Raw genomic sequence first — 17,602 nt, 5'->3', positions numbered from 1 at the left:
ATCATAAAATGATGCAGATGATATGAGGCATATAATGCAATATGACTTTATTCTAAGTATGCTGGTCATCTATGGTAGACATGCTTTAAGTCATAGCACCATACTTCTTTGGGTAGTCTCACCACTCATCACCGGGGTGACTTGGGTCCCGCATCCCTCTCGGACAAATCCATGGTTGGGGGTGTCGGTCACCGCTCTCTCACATCACCGTTTGGTCTAAGTATTGGCGCATGTCGTGGTATAGCCTAGCCCAATGCAAGTCATCTACTTAATCATATCATGCCAGTTCCGGATACTTCCATTCCTCCCCTCTCGGGATCCTTTCCGGTATCCTTCACACTAGAGTCACGGATATTACTCACCGGACTCATCAACCCTATTGGTCATCCACAAATGGTAAACGGGAAGCTCTCACGTCCCTCTCACGGATCATTTCACCGGTCTTGAGTGCCCGTGAGCCCAAGTCTAGCCATTTGTAACCCTACCAATAAATGGCCCCTTTCGGGTAACCGTAATGCAATTTATGTCCTCTCACGGAGTGGATACCGGTCTTGAGCGCCCACAAATCCACACTACTACCACGGGTTGTTCGGTCTCAATGCCCTTCCGAATCGGGTCCGATATGATAGGGACATCCTAGCCATACATCTAGACAAATCCTATGCATGTCATTCAATAACCCGGGAAAGCGTCAATGGACACCTTCGGAGAATATCCCATACTATTCCCTCCGATGTCCAAGGACAGAAGCACCAGTAGGGTACCCCTCAATCCCAAGTTATACTTAAGCAATCACATGCCCAAGTTCATCATATCAGTTCACAAGATACAACGTCATAATAAACATTCGATTCATGACATTGACATAAGTCATCATATATTGAAATTGATAAACATGATACAACATTGAAGTAATATAATGTAAACACAAAGCTACCGTTAAAATACATATGTAGCAAGTCTAACATGATAAGGATATGAATTAGAAACTATATTTACTAGGATAGGAATACCAAGTCAAGATTTCCATATCCTAGGTAATTACATCGATAACTATCCTTACCTTGAATCGGAGAAGAGAATGGTCCAAGATCACAAGCAAGTGGCCCAAATAGTCTTAAAGTCCTAAACAAGCATATATGAAAGGTTAGAGAAGAAATCGGAACAATCGGAGATCAAACGAATCGAATCGGGCAAAAGTTGCTGACAAGAACTCTATTGGTCGATACATTTGGTCGATAGTATCGACCAATAGTATCGACCAATTCAATTCCGTGACAGCAAGTCGGGCTTTTCGGATTCTTGCCCGCATTTGGTCTTCCCGGTCTCGGATTGACATGAAACTTGGAGGATAGTCTAGGCACAACATGGGGACACTAATTATCAAGAAACTTTCATAATCCAATGGTCCATTTGGAAATCCCCAAATTGACATATTAAGGTTAAGAGTTGTAGATCATAGCATTGGCTACAACTCAATGCAAATTAGGGGAAAACATGGGGGATTAGGTAGGGAATCGTTTAGAAGCAACATGGAGCACATATGCAAGGTATAGATTAAGTAAAACACGAGCTCCATCTCAATTTTGGTAAATAAAGCAAGTTGGTAAGCAATAAATCATGGAAATGTGTAGTCAATGATCAAGAGGTGAATCAATCATAGTCACATCGGTGAAAACATCATTGTGTGGGGTTTAGAAGGTTCATGGCAAGGTGTATGCAAGGTTGCAGCACCTTGACCATGGTCCAACAGTAAAATAGAGAAAAGATGAGTGAGAAAGTGATTAGGAGAGAGAGTCATACCTTTAAAGTGGAACAAGAAGGTAGGAATAAGTGGTTGGCAATGATTGATGAAGAAGATGCTTCACCACTACCAAGGAGGAGTTCTTGGGAGGCTCTCTCACGTTCCCAGATGTTAAAGACGCGAGGATAGGGCTCCAGTCTCGAGGAATAAATAAATAGAAAAGAATATTCTAAGAATCTTTAAATCTGGGCTCAGCAGACTTGTTGGTCGATACCTTTGGTCGATGGTATCGACCAATAGTATCGACCAATTCAAACTCTGCAGAATTTTACAGAATAGTACAGCAACTTTAGGTGCGGACTTGGAGGGCTATACAAGGTCAAATTGCATGGGGTTTTCTCCTACAGTTCACTCAAGAGGTCTAGTTTCAGGGAGTACCTTCGGATTATGCACCGGAGTCCGTTTGCTATTTCAACTGTCTCGCTCTTCATCAGTGCGCAGATTCTAACTTAACACTGGTAATGTGCTCAAGGAAGGAGCAGCATCATCAATGTCCATAAAATGGAATCCCGACATTACGTCATCAACCAGTAGGGCCCATAAGTCCCTCCTACCACCACTTCGGGTCTTTGGACCTACAAACATAACAATGACCGGGTCGGGTCAGGGTTAGGTAAAAGCTGGATTTTACACATACATATCATATTCACACTCATATCCACATCATAGTCCATATCACATTCTCATAATCAATAATCAATTATAATATGTAATTCACAATATGGGCAAGCTACTGTAATTGTAAAGGTATCATGATGTAAAGGAAATTAAACAGTAGTAGCTAGGTCATTCATTCATGTCATATTACAATAAGACATGTAAATAGGCATATTGTGAGTTGGAATACTCACCTCGTAATTTGAACTTATAATCTTCAAGTAATCTTCGGACCTAAATACAACAGTGGATCCGGGTTAGGGTTAGGGTTAGAATAGGGCTGGATATTACAGTAGTTAGGGAAAGAGTCAAGGGGCACCATAGGAGAGTGTCCCATACCACCTCCACTGGTGTCCAAAGACAGAAACGCCAATAGGGCATTCCCCATTCCACAACTATGACCTAGGCATCCACATTACATCATGTTTCCATACATATCATATTCACACTCATATCCACATCATAGTCCATATCACATTCTCATAATCAATAATCAATTATAATATGTAATTCACAATATGGACAAGCTACTGTAATTGTAGAAGTATCATGATGTAAAGGAAATTAAACAGTAGTAGCTAGGTCATTCATTCATGTCATATTACAATAAGACATGTAAATAGGCATATTGTGAGTTGGAATACTCACCTCGTAATTTGAACTTATAATCTTCAAGTAAGAGATCAGATAACAGATTCAAAATCACCTAAACAAGCTTGAGAAAACATGTATAGGTAATGAGAAACAAATCCAAGAGATAGGGGTCGAAATAGAGAAAAATTGGAGTTGTTGATTGCCTTGGTCGATTGGGTGGTAGCTTGGTCCAGTCGACCACCCAGTCGACCAATGTGAACAGTATGCGACAGCAACACTAAATTGATCATAACTTCTTTGTTTGAAGTCCGATTGATCCAAAACTCGAAGGGGAACCTCACACAAACATACTAAGACTATCTAGCATGAATTGGTCATCATCCATGGTCAAAAATCATAAATTTCTAATTTGGAAACATGACTTTCTAAATTGGAAACAACATGGTTTTCATAGCAAACACACTATGGATTCAAAGGGGAATTAGAGGGAACAAGGCTTCACTCTAATGGAATATCAATAACAACTCAGAGATAAGAATTATCATAAGAGTGGATCAAATCATGCTAGAGAAATAAGATCAAATATGCATTCATGAAGATATCCATGATCTCTTTTAGAAAATCAAATAGGGGGATTATAGTATCATTAGAATTAATGGATTCACAACCTTGAAGATCGTAGAAGAGGTGTTTGCAAGGATGCAATACCATCTTCATAATCACAACAAGAGTAATAATACATTAAGAGAATACTTACTTTGATTGAGAGGAACTAAAATAGAAACTTGCTAGAATGCTTAAATCAATGATCAACATAGAAAGCTAGAATGGCTAGAATGAATGGGAATTCATTCAAAGAGGTGAAATACATTAGTTTAGCAGTAGAAACTAAGAATATATGTGTCAAACATTGATTAGAAAGGAAAACTATAGTAGGATGACCATGCTGTCCAAAACTCAATCAAAACATGTAGGATTGTCATATGGCCTCAAGGAATGCATAGAGTAATTGGGGGTTCATTCTAAGACACAAGGAGATCAGAGAATAGGTAGTTACAGTAGTTTAATACCTACCTTCTCCACAATCAAAACATTAAGCTAGAACAGTAGAAGAGAGAAATTAGAGAAGATAGAGATAGAATACTAACCTTGATGAAGATGAATCAAATTAGAAACTAGGAGGAATGCTTGGAGTTCTTCCTTGGATTGAGGAGGAGGCTCTAGGATTCTTCCCACGTTCACTAGCAATTGAGAGGCCAAACAATAGGGTTTAACACGAGGTTGCATTATATAGAGGATCCTAAGATCAAAACTTCCAAAAAAAACAAATTCAGCATCCAGAGTTGCCTTGGTCGATCCCATCGACCAAGGAGGATTGATCAAAAGGTCTTCCACCTTCAAGTAGCTGATTTTGGATCTCCAGGGTTAAATCCAACACTTGGGCCTATAACCAACTTAGGGAAAGGTTTGAATTGACTTTCTAGGGCCTTCTAAACCTATCCACATTGAACTCTGGGTCCCACTTATAGGTCTAATATCCACAAGTCACTTCTTTATCCCAAAACAGATTAGGTGTCCATGTTAGGTTTAGGGTTGGATTTCACACCGTGTGACTTGTATGGTTTCCAAGATACTGACGATTGTGAACAATACAGTGAAGCATACCTGTATAACGACGGAGCATACAAAGATTAGCAGGACCTTAGAGCTAGAGTGTCCCGTACTGGAGTCGGAGACATCTGAGTCTAGACATTGTTTGATGGACATAGATACTCATTATGTTTAGTTTTAGAAAGATTCTTAGTTTCCTTTATTTCTTTCAGTTGTAATACTTTAAGGATTCGATCTACCTTCCGCATTGGTTTTAGAGTTATTTCTGCTATACTCTATACTCTGATTTTGTTTTATTCCACACTCTGATATTTTTTTTTGATCCTTCTAAGATCCATATTTGACTGTTTATTAAATTACCTGAATACAATGATTTGTTCTTGTTCTTAATTATATTATTGTGTTATGTGGGTATATGATCGCCCTAAACTTGTTCTTCGAGGCTGTGGACCACACCTCCGGGTATTCCAGATAGGGTACCGTAGGGGAGTCAACGGTGCGGTTTGGAGCAGTTTCGGGCTGAAAAACCCCCAGCCCAAACCAGCCCATTTAAAAGATAACGGTTTCGGTGCGGTTTCGGTTTGGTGCGGTTTCGGTTCGGGTTGACTAACGGTTTGGCCTAATGGTTTGGACTAAATTAAAAATCAAGATTGAAATTTATTTTTATTTTTTCCTCAACTCCGAATCCTAGTTTCTAACACACAAAACTACAAAAGATAGAGGATGAAGATTCCAAGTAGATCCAACGATAAGTGATGGCATTAGCTTGATCCAAACCACTTAAGAGTTTTTTTTTTTTGGTAATGACTTAAGAGATAAGAGTTATCAATTAAGACTTTTATATTTTAAAATAATAAAACTAAATGAAATTTGAAAATTAAAAGTTAAAGATTAAGATTAAGACTTAAGAGTCAAGAGTTATCAATTAAGACTTTTAAATTTTAAACTAATAAAACTAAATGAAATTTGAAAATTAAAAAGTTAACGATTAAGATTAAGAGTCAAGAGTTATCAATTAAGACTTTTAAATTTTAAAATAATAAAACTAAATGAAATTTGAAAATTAAAAAGTTAAAACTTAAAACTTAAACTGTTAAACGTGTTAACGCTCAACTACTCAAACTCGAGTCTCAACGTCTCAAACACTAAATTCATAGATTATTAATTACATTTAAACAATACCCAAAAAAATTAATTACATTTAATATTTTAATTTTATTTATGTAAAAGACTAACGGGCTGACGGGGCACACGGGTTGGGCCAGGCCAGCCCGAAACCGTTCAGGCTGAGGACCCTCAACCCAATTATGGCCCATTAAGGATTGGTTTGGGCCGGTTCGGTCCGATTTTAACGGTTTGGGTTGAAAATTGACACCCCTAGGGTACCGGTTGGGGGATGTGACAGAATGGTATCAGAGCCAAAAGTTTTCGGACAATCATAACCACAGAACACAGCATTGGAGCATCCTTAAGTCATAGACCCAAAAGTGACTCAATCTTCTTAGAAGTGAATATTATAAAACATCAGAATAGAAAAGTATTAATGAAGCATAATACACTAAGCATGTATAATACACAATAACCATGGTGAAACAAATATATATTTCATTACAATAAAGGAAATTAATAATGTACAATAAGTCAAAAGAAACATCTAAATGTCATTAATTGATTAGGAAAAAATTTACAAGGTGAAACTAAATGGTTACATTGAAGTCAACATAAATCAAAGATCCTAGAACTATCTATCTAGGTGACTGTCTCTGTGAGTCGAGTCGATCATTAGTAGCTTGAGACTCTTCATCTGTTTGAACCCCCTGATCATCATCTTCACCCTAAGCCTGAACCTCATCTCGAGCTTGGACTGCTGCCTCCTCATCCTCATATATCTCTACCTGTGGCATAGAGATAGGACCCTAACCTCCACCCCTGCCTCTCCTAGCCCCTAGGTGTCTTTCTCGTAGTGGCCTAATGGAAATCTGAAAAAATGAGTTAAGGTTTGCATTGCATGAGTAAAGGAAGTTAAGCAATGCAATATTTGGTGAAGAAGGGTATTTTGGTAATTTTTTGAAAAAAAATTCGATTTTGGCAGAAACTACAATTTGGACATCCTAGTATGTGTATAAGAGTTGGTTTAGCATGCTAAGATGGTTTGTTTGGAGAAAATGCCAGAAAACCCTTGGATTTTGAAAAAAAATTCAGTAAGAAGGAAAATGGAGAAAAAGCCTACTTTTGGGTGAAGTTTTGTGATTTTTGAATTTTCGGAATTTGGACGAACGAAGTGCGTGCACTCCTAAACCATATTGAATTAGGTGTGTGGGACGTGTTTTGACTTAAAATTCCATTTCGTTTGAAAATGAGATGAAAATTTCAAAAGAGGGCATGTTATGGGATGAATAGTGAAAATGAAAGCAAAGCGTGTGAGGTTCTAGTGTTGGAGCTTGGCATTGAGTGGAAAATGCATGGGACATATTGGATAATGTTTCCAAACATGTTTCTAACCTAGACAACCATCTATCTCTTGGTTTTGAACAGAAAATCACAGAGAGGTTAAACCAAGGAGAGTCAGATTTTTTATTTTGGCCAGTTTTGAGGACATTTTCGATTTTGATGCATATCTTTGGATTTGTAATGGCCTATTTTTCTGAGATAAGTGTGATATGCATGTGTGAAGTGTGGGATTGGTTTCTGACAGGTACGTTACTTGCAACTTAAGCTCCTACCTCTTTCTATTCAACACCTGTGCATCACTTACATTCATACCATTTGCATTTGTTTTGAGCTTTTCTCTGCCATATGAGAAGTTAGCCAATAGTCTAGAGGTTAGTACTCCTAGTAGATTTGTAATTCGATGAGACGAAGTGAATAGGATTGTGTCCTATAGCCATAGGTGAAAACACTTGAAGAGCCAGCTGAGATCCTAGATTAGAAGGTCAACCTATTATGAGACAGAATAATAATCACCGAAGAAACTTTTGGGAGAAGAAAGTCAAGATGAAAGTGAAGTATCCCCATCTCATGAAATCGGGTACTCTCCCAATTTCGAGGACATAATTTTTTAAGGGGGGAAGAATGTGAAATCCAGCAAATCCTAATCCAAAAATTCATAGTGTAGATCCGAAGACCTAAAGTGAAGGAAGAAGACAATTGTGGACCCTCTCAATTTGAACCCAATAGGTCTAACCTAGAACCCATGGAGGTTGATAACGAAGATCTTAGTGTGGAAACCACGTAGGATTTGGAAGAAGAGGTGACTTGAATGAGGTTTGACTAGACAGGTGGACTTTGAATACAGTGTTGACACCTTTGGAAGGTTCTATAAAGTCAGGTAAGACCCTTTCTTAAGTTGGAAGAGGACCCAAGTAGTGGATTTGGCTTCCAAGAACCAAAATTCAGCTTTTTGACCTAAGGCACTGCCTTGGTCGATTGCTTTGGTTGATCCAATCTATTTCTTCTAATATTTTTTCTTCTTCTCCAAGCATTTGTACACTTGCATCTTCAGGTTGATGTCTAACTCGTAGTCCCAATGACGTAGTAGGCATCGCCTAGCATTGTTGATTGGGTCGTAATAGTACTCCACATTGGTACTTGGATTGTACCATGAGCCACAATCAGTTCCCATTGTTTCCTCGGCTATATAATCAATGGAAAATGTCTCTTCTTCACCTGTATAGACATCTAGAACAATAAGCCACAAGGGATGAGCTCCAAAGAACTTAGCGACTTATTCGTATAAATATGCATATTTTTTATTCATACAAAAGTAATAACAATATTATGCTAACATGGTATGAAGTGTCATGATTATGCAATGCGTTGTAATATGCTCCTATACGCTAATCGATGCAGGTCTCTATCTAGGTAGACACAAATTAAGATACAACACCAGTCTCCTTTAGGTGGGTCTTGTCACTCTGATCTCTCACGAGTTGGTTACTAGTCTTGAAATTTTGGGTAAGGGGTACAGTCACTTCATAACTTGGCTGGGATTAGGTCACCGCTCTCTCACGACACCATTAGTCTGACTTTTGGTGCATGTCAAGGATAATACTAGCCCAATGCAAGTTATCTACTCAATTACATCATTCTAGGTTCAGATACCTCTCCTATGGCACCAACCAACTCAGTTCAGTATTCTTCCCTATCCAGAGTCAATGTATCACCTCAAAATGGACCCCATGTGACCAAGAGCCAATGATAGGCCTAGATGATGTTGCCTCACCTCAAAATGGATGGAAAGAAAACACCAACTCCAGTGAGGGAAAATAGATCTTTACTCTTCTTTGTACAAGGGTGACACATTCTGGTATGTTGAAAGGGCATACTTTTGGGATGAGATACATTCTAGCTTGAGTTAAGATAGTAAAACCCTCATAAGGGTTGTTGGTCATGAAGAGAGGGTGAGTGGATGGATTCAATGTCGCAACCCATCTTAGTACGACAGTGATTCGTTCTAGTACAAGAAAGGGGGTGTTTATGACGGGATATGTTCCGACATAAATTGAGACAAATAATATTCAAAGGAAGGTTAATGGAAAGATAGATGAATTCAAAGGTCTCTATCCTTCTTAGTACAATGATGATTCATTCTGGTATAAGAAGAAAATGTGTATACAGTGGGTTCCACTTTGGGATTAATTGAGACATAGATTGTAGGCAAAAGGGTACATAACTTATGTTATACTCTTTGTAGGAGGACTAGAGAATAGGAGAAGGAACAAGGAAAAAGGAAAGGAAGTTTATAAGCAAATATAATGGAAATACCATTTAAATCTACAACATTGTATATGATCATTCAAATTAAACCCTTGTTCTAACTAAATGTCTATAATATGGAGCCTGCTATCATGCGCCTAATTTATGGATGATTTCACTTACTAAGTTATAATGCTCATTAAAGTTTATATAGAAGAAAGGTCGCCATCGCATGTTAGTATAGACTGTTAGAACATCTACGGTTTTCCTCAAACCCCTAATGAAACCATACAAGAATTAGAATACAATATAATATTTAGAGAGCATTGAACATACCTTACACCAGACGTATGTTGAAGAAAATTAATCCAAACCTTGAGAATATTGAAGCCTTCTTCAATTGATGAAACCTTCTCCAATCTCCTTGTCTTTCCTATCGTACCTCTTCCTTATGGAGAGAGAAGAGAATAAAAAACTTGAGGGATTGGAGGGACCCCATTATAGCTATTTCTAAAAGCAATCCCAAACCCTAGTCCATTTCCACAATGGACCGGTTTGGCCCATCTGAAACCTAATGGCATTGCCGTGTTGAGACCCCCATCAATTATTAACCCTAGTAATTCATCCAAGCCCACATATTGTTTAGGATAAACCTAACAATCTCCCACTTGGGCTAGATTAATTACTTTGTTATGATAAATTGATGTGGCCATGGAATCTCAATCACAAAATATACTATTAATCCTTGATTTAGTTGGCAAGTTCACCAATATCGAACACTAGTAGAATATATGTCTCATCATATGACATATTTCTTTCTATCAGTCACAACTAAAGTTTACTTACTAACTAAATCGAAATGAGATGAAAAATGAATATTCAACAATTGTGATCACATAAAAAACGTATTCCTTATCGATCCTTCGCCATACCCCTGATTATCATTATCACATCCCTCCAACCGGTACCCTATCTGGAATACCTAGAGGTGTGATCCACAGCCCCGAAGATCAAGTTTTGGAACAATTATGTCCATTTAGCACAATAACATAATCCAAAGCAAGAACAATCATAGTATTCAAGTATTCTAATAAACAAAGTCAAGAAAGGATTTCAGAAGGATCACAAAAGAATATCAGAGTGAATAACAAGATACCAATCAGAAGAAACTGTAGAGTATAGCGGAAATATACCCCCACAAATATATGTGGAAGGTAGATCGAAAACTAAAGAAAAACTAAGCTATTACAAATAAAAGGAAAAAGTCTAGAAGAAAAGAGACAATCTAATTAACATCTTCCATCGGCTCTTCTTCTTCTTCAATTTTCATCTTCTTCACCTTTGGGTTGTGCTCTTGTAGTTTTAGGTCAGTATCTAGCTCACGATCCCATCGGCGAACAAGACAATGCTGGTTGCCATCAATAGGAGCCGTTAGAGCAGTCCAGACCTGTGTGCTAGCTGCCCCATTGGTCATTACCTTCTCCAAAGACTTCCGGAGCTTCATCATATAAGGAAGGGTCCTCCATACCGTGGCATAGGTTCTCTTCTGGACCTGCAAATTCATCTAAAAATAAGTACCCTAAAGGGTAACCTCAAAAGAACTTAACAAGTATATCCAATCATAATAAACATCTTCACACACAATCAAGGCAAACATAAATGCAATGATATGAAACAATATATGAAAGTATGCTTCTAACTCTATATATGTATGCTAGTCTCTATTGGTAGACACCCTTTAAGTCATAGCACCATACTCCTCTGGGTAGGTCTCAAATCACTCTTCCCTCAACCATTTCGGTATCTTGGGTTCTCCAATGGTAATTGGGTCTTGCATCCCTTTCGGACATTCCATGGGGTTTGGGTCACTGCTCTCTCACATCACCATTGGTCTGAGTATTGGCGCGTGTACAGGATAAATCTTAGCCCAATGCAAGTCATCTACTTAGTTATATCAACTTAGGGTTGGATACCTCCATTCTTCGCCCCCAGCGATCCTTTCCAGTATCCTTCCACTAGAGTCATTGTATCCTATGGCTACAACCAACTCAGACTATGGACTCATTAACCCTATTAGTCATACACAAATAGCAAATGGAAATCTCTCATGTCCTCTCATGGATATAACACACCGGTCTTGAGCGCCTATGAGCCCAAGTCTACTACTTGCAACCCTACCAATGAATGGACCCCACAATGTGATTCATGTCTTCTCACGGATATAACACACCAGTCTTGAGAGCCCATAAATCCCCATTGCTACCACGGGTCACTCAGTCTCAATAACCTTCTGAATCGAGTATGATATAACAGGGTATTCCTAGCCAAACACTTCTAGACATGCCCTAGGTATGTCAACCAGTAGTTAGGGAAAGAGTCAAGGGGCACCATGGGAAAGCGTCTCATACCACCTCCACTGGTTTCCAAAGATAGAAACACCAAAAGGGCATTCCCCATTCACAACTACAACCTAGGCATTCACATCATGTTATGATTCCATACAAGTCCCATTCACATTCATATCCACATCATAGTCCATATCACATTCACAACATGAAATCATCAATTACAATATGTAAATAACATTATAAATATGCTACTATAGTTACAGAAGTGATACAATGCTAAGAAAGTAAAACAACAGTAGTCAAGTCATGCATACAAGTCAAATCACAAAAAGCATGTAAATAGGCATATTGTGAGATGGAATACTCACATCGTAATCTGAATTTATAATCTTCAAGTAAGAGATCAGAGAACAGATCCAAAATCACCTAAACAAGCTTGAGAAAACATGTATAGGTCATAAGAAGTAAATCCAACAGATAGGAGTCGAAACGGAGAAAAACAGAGTTGCTGTCAGCCTTGATCAATTGGTTGGTCTACTGGCCTAGCCGACCAGGTGAGCAATATGCGACAACAAACTTTAAATCGATCATAACTTCTTCGTTTGAAGTCCGATTGCTCAGAAATTCAAAGGGGAACTCCACATAAACATACTAAGACTTCTAGCATGGATTAGACACCATCCATGATCAAAATCAATGACTTTCTAATTTGAAAACATGACTTTCTAATTTGATCAAAACATGGTTTTCAATGAAAGCAAGCCATGGATTCAAAGGAGAATTTAGAGAGAATGGGATTTCACTCTAAAGGAACATTAGCAATAGATCAGAGATAAGAACTATCATGAGAATGGATCTAACATGCTAGAGAATTAAGATTAAACATGCATTCATGAAGATATCAATGATCTCTTCTATAAAACCAAATATGGAGATCATAGCATCATTGGAATGAATGGAGATTCATTCAAAGAGATAGAATAGTAGATCAGTAATAGAAACTAAGAATAAACATGTCTAACATTGATTAAAAAGGAAAACTACAGTAAAAATGGATTATGCTATCAAAACCAATTAGAAACAAGGAGAATCACCATATGGCTCAAAAGAATGCATAGAGTGAATGTTTTCACTTCAAGATACAAGGAGATCAGAGAATAGGCAATTACAGTAGTGTAATACCTTCCTCACAATCAAAACAATAAGCTAGAACAGTAGAGAGAAGATATTAGAGAAGAAAGAGGTAAAATACCAACCTTGAATGAGAGAAACCACAATAAAAACTTGGTAGAATGCTTGGGGATCTTCCACAACACCAAGAGAGGCTTTGAGAGAGGCTTCCCACGTTCTCTAGGGGTTTTAGAGACAAAGGAGGCTAAGAAACACGAAGTCCTATTAAATAGAGCATCAAAACTTAATCAGAGGATCTTCACAGACTCTGTTGTCCCTGTTGGTCGATTGGCCAGTCGACCAAGCATGACAGCAAGGCCAAAACAGGGACTTCAAGGCCCAAACCTCTTCCAAATCAAATGAGCTTCTCCCAATTCAACATATGACTCACCTAGCATAGAGGAATGCCTTCAAACTATGTCCAACTAGGCTATAAGTCCATCAATCAAGCTCTTAAACATCAAGGTGCAGTTCATCTCTAGATCAGACAAGGTTTCCAAAAAGGAACTCCACCATCACTTTCTATGGGTTTTCGGTCAAACACCATGTCTTCTATTGAGATGGCTCACAAAGACTTCTTCCTTCACTTCGGGTGTTCGGATCTACATTAAGGGAGAGGTGTGACTTGACTTCCTAGGACCTTCTAAACATATCCACATTGAACTCATGGTCCCACTTCAAGGTCAAACACCACAAAGTCACTTCTTCATCCAAAACAGATAGGGTGTTCAGGCTAGGGTTTGGGCTGGATTTCACAATCATCATATTCATGGGTTGCCTTGAACATCGTCACATTCATGGCCAACACATATTTAGGCCCAAGGCTATGGTCAATAGCCAATCGGTCAATTATGAGTAAAACCACATTTGGAGGATGGTAAAATTACAATTTCCAGAACATTATAACAATGTAGCATAATTAAATGCATGCATGCATTAAAACATCTCTAAGAAAAATAATTCCTACATCATATATATATCATCAGTATCAATTTATTAGCTCCCACTGAGTTCTCCCACTAAACAAGCATAAATTCGATTAAGAACAAATTATAAGATCAATTAAACTGCCAAATAATAATAAGAGCGTATAAGTTCAATCATCAAAATATAAGAACTACTAAGGGAAATAGGCTCCATCCCCTAGATTACTCTTTCTTCCCATCTTCAGCGTCTTTCTTCTTAAGCCAAGATTTACGTGCATTACAATCTCTTTTAAAATGTCCATTTTTATCACACCAATAACACATAATATCACCATGGTTCTAATTTTCCTTGTTATATGGATGATCCTTGTTTTTCTTGAAAATTTTTGTTTATCCTTGTGAAACCCACTAGTAGATACCTTGTTATCTTCAACCAAATTTGTAGTATGGGTTCTAATTCTTTTTCTTATCACTTTCTTCTTGAACACATATGGAAATGAGGTCTTTCATGGTATTTTCCTTGATCTGCACATTAAGTGAAATTCTAAGTGTAGCATATGACTTTGGAAGAGATTTGATAGCAAGATGAACTAAAAATTCATCATCGATCGTTGTCCTAAGATCCTTTAATTTATTTGCTGTAGTAGACATCTCCAAAAGATATTCTCTAACACTTCCTGTACCATCAATGTAGATGAAGTCATCTTGAACATCAGTTCTCCTTTCTCACCCTTTTGTGATAACTCAAATAGTGTTTTTACCTCTACAAGATATTCTACTATAGTGTCCTTCATTTCCACACTATCACGCATGGACTCAGGGATGGATTTTTTCATTATTATTAAACTTTTCTTGTTGGTTGTCACCCATTCTTTATGCTTTAGCTTCTCCACATATGTACTTACAGCGGTAAAGTCAGCGGGCTTTGGCTCTTTATGTGAAATCCAACCCTAACCCTAACCCGAAAACCGTTGTCTGTAGGTCCGAGAACCCAAAGTGAAAGTAGAAGACAACAATGGGCCATCTCAGTAGAAGACATGATGTTTGATCCAGAACCCATAGATATTGATGATGGTGCTCTATACTTGGAAACCTTGTCTGAGTTGGAGAAGAAGCTACACATTGATGAAGGAGAGCCTGGTTGTTGGACCAAAAGCCTATCTGGACATGCTTTGAAGGCATCCCTCAATGCTAGGTAAGTTGTTTGAGGTGTTGTATGAAGCCCATACAAAAACAATGGAGTCTGGACCATCAAATCCCATTTCTGGAGTTGCTATCATGGTTGGTTGACTGATTGGTCGACTGGCCAGTCGACCAACCAATCAACCAACAGGGTTATAAAGGTAAAAATTGGAAATCCTGGTGTTTTTAGGACTTTCAATACGATTTGATAGGGGGAACTCCATATTTTTCACTCACAACCAGTTCTAAGCCTCTAGAGAACGTGGGAGAACCCTAGAATCTCTCCTCCAAATCCAAGGAAGATCCTCAAGCATCCGTTCGAGTTTCTTCATTGATTCTTCTTCAAAAAGGTTAGTAATCGATTCGTTTCTTCTATACTTTTGATCTTTTGATTATGAGAAAGGTATTACACTACTGTAATGGCCTCTTCTTTGATTCTCTTAGCCCTAGAGTGAATCCCCCATTCACTCTATTCTTGAAACCATATGGTGATGTTTTATGTCTATCATGATCTTACCTGAGATCTTGATGACTCATTCCATGATTTTCCTACCTATCTTTATGATTGTGGGGGAGGTCTCATACCATTACCATGTCCTTCCCTTGTGTCCTCATGATTAAGGGGTTGATCCCTAATTTCCTTGGACCATGGGAAACCAAAAGTAGGGAGATTTTTTGGGAGGAAACCTTTGGGTAACGCTCATGAGAGGGTAACAAATTTGGTTAAAACTAAAGTTTCTGTTAATTTGATGGATCCCCCCTAATGCCATTCTTGATTTTGAAATACTAATTCTATGTTTCCCTTACCCTCTGTGAACCTACCTTGGGTTATTTTGTGAGAGTTGATTTTGGGTAACCCTCATGAGAGGTAACCAAATTGGGGAATCCAAATCCACTTTTAATTTATTGGGTCCTCCCCAACACCTTTCTTGATTGTAAATTCTTTGCCCTAAGGGGAACTTTATTTTCCCTAGCCTTTCCATGAGAGCCATGGACTATATATGATGAAACCCTAAATTTTTTATGGCTCAATCAAGATCCTATATTTTGACCATGATTTTATGCTTTGACTTTCTTAGATAGTCTTAATATGTTCTAGGAAGCTCCCTTTCAAATTTCGGTGCAATCAGACTTCAAACAAAGAAACAATGACCAAATTAGGGTTTTATACCCCATTGGTCTACTGGTTGGTCTACTAACCCAATCGACCAACCAAGCTGCCAACTGTAATAGTAGCTTGTTTCTTCATCCGATTCGATCCGTTTGACTTCTAATCTTCTAGGGCTTGTTCCTAATTATTATTATATGTTGGTTTAGGTTTTATTGCTAGTCTTGGACCTCTTCCTCATTATTCTATGGAATTCTTTAAAGATTACTTAAGGTAAGGATGGTTGATTCCTAATAACCTAATATGCATGTCTTTGAATTAGATTACATGATCATATTACTGCTGTATTTAGTTTTCTTTATAATCATATTGTTGTTGTAGTTCTTCAACTACAGTAGTACTTGTTCTTATAATTCAATTGTTATTTCAATTAAGTATGAATGATTACTTACATATGTTTTATACTTAAATTGTGCTTATGAATGACTGATTTGGAATGTGACTGCCCAGGTTGTGATTGGGGATTGGGGAATGCCCTTTTGGTGTTTCTGTGTTTGGACACCAGTGGAGGTGGTATCGAACATTTTCCTATGGTTCCCCTTGATGCTTTCCTTGATTACTGGTTGACATACCTAGGGCATGTCTAGAAGTGTTTGGCTAGGATGTCCCTGTTATATCAAACCCGATCGGATGGGAATTGAGACCTAGCATCCCGTGGCAGCAATGGGGATTTGTGGGCACTCAAAACCGGTGAGTTATATCCTTGAGAGGACATGAATCACATTGTGGATACTCGTGAGAGGCCATTCATTGGTACAGTTGCAGAAGTGGAACATGGGCCCTGGAACTCAAGACCGGTAACCAACTCGTGAGATGAACATGGAACTTCCTGTTAACTTGATGTAACTGACCAATAGGGTTGATGAGTCTGTAGTCCGAGTTAGTTGTAGCCATTGGATACGCTGACTTTAGGAAGAAGGGTACCGAAAAGGATCTATCGGGGCGAGGAATGGAAGTATCTGGATCTAAGTTAATATAAATAAGTAGAAAACTTGCATTTGGCTAGGCTTTACCTTGACATGCGTCAATACTTAGACCAATGGTGATGTGAGAAAGCGGTGACTTAAACCCCAGCCATGGAATGTTTTAGAGGGATGCAGGACCCAACTACCACCGGCAGACCCAAGATACCGAGATGTTTGAGGGGGAGTGATTTGAAACTTACCCAAAAAAGTATGGTGCTATGACTTAAAGCATGTTTTCCAATAGAGACCAGCATACATAGAGTTAGAAGCATATCTGCATTGTCTGTTTCATATCATTTTGCATTCTGTATGATTTGCTATCATGTGTTATTATGTTAGTATGGATTGAACTGCCTTGCTGAGTTCTTTTGAACTCACTCCTTTTTGCAACATCTTTTGTTAGACTTTCCTGCAGGTACTACTACAATTGATTATGATGGTCAGTACTATGAAGATCATGTTTATGATTATTATAGTATTCA

Source organism: Hakea prostrata, chromosome 7 (genome assembly GCF_041222555.1).
Source record: "Hakea prostrata isolate BN-2017 chromosome 7, UWA_Hpros_2, whole genome shotgun sequence".
In the NCBI taxonomy this organism is placed as follows: Eukaryota; Viridiplantae; Streptophyta; class Magnoliopsida; order Proteales; family Proteaceae; genus Hakea; species Hakea prostrata.
This window is presented reverse-complemented; position numbering follows the sequence as displayed.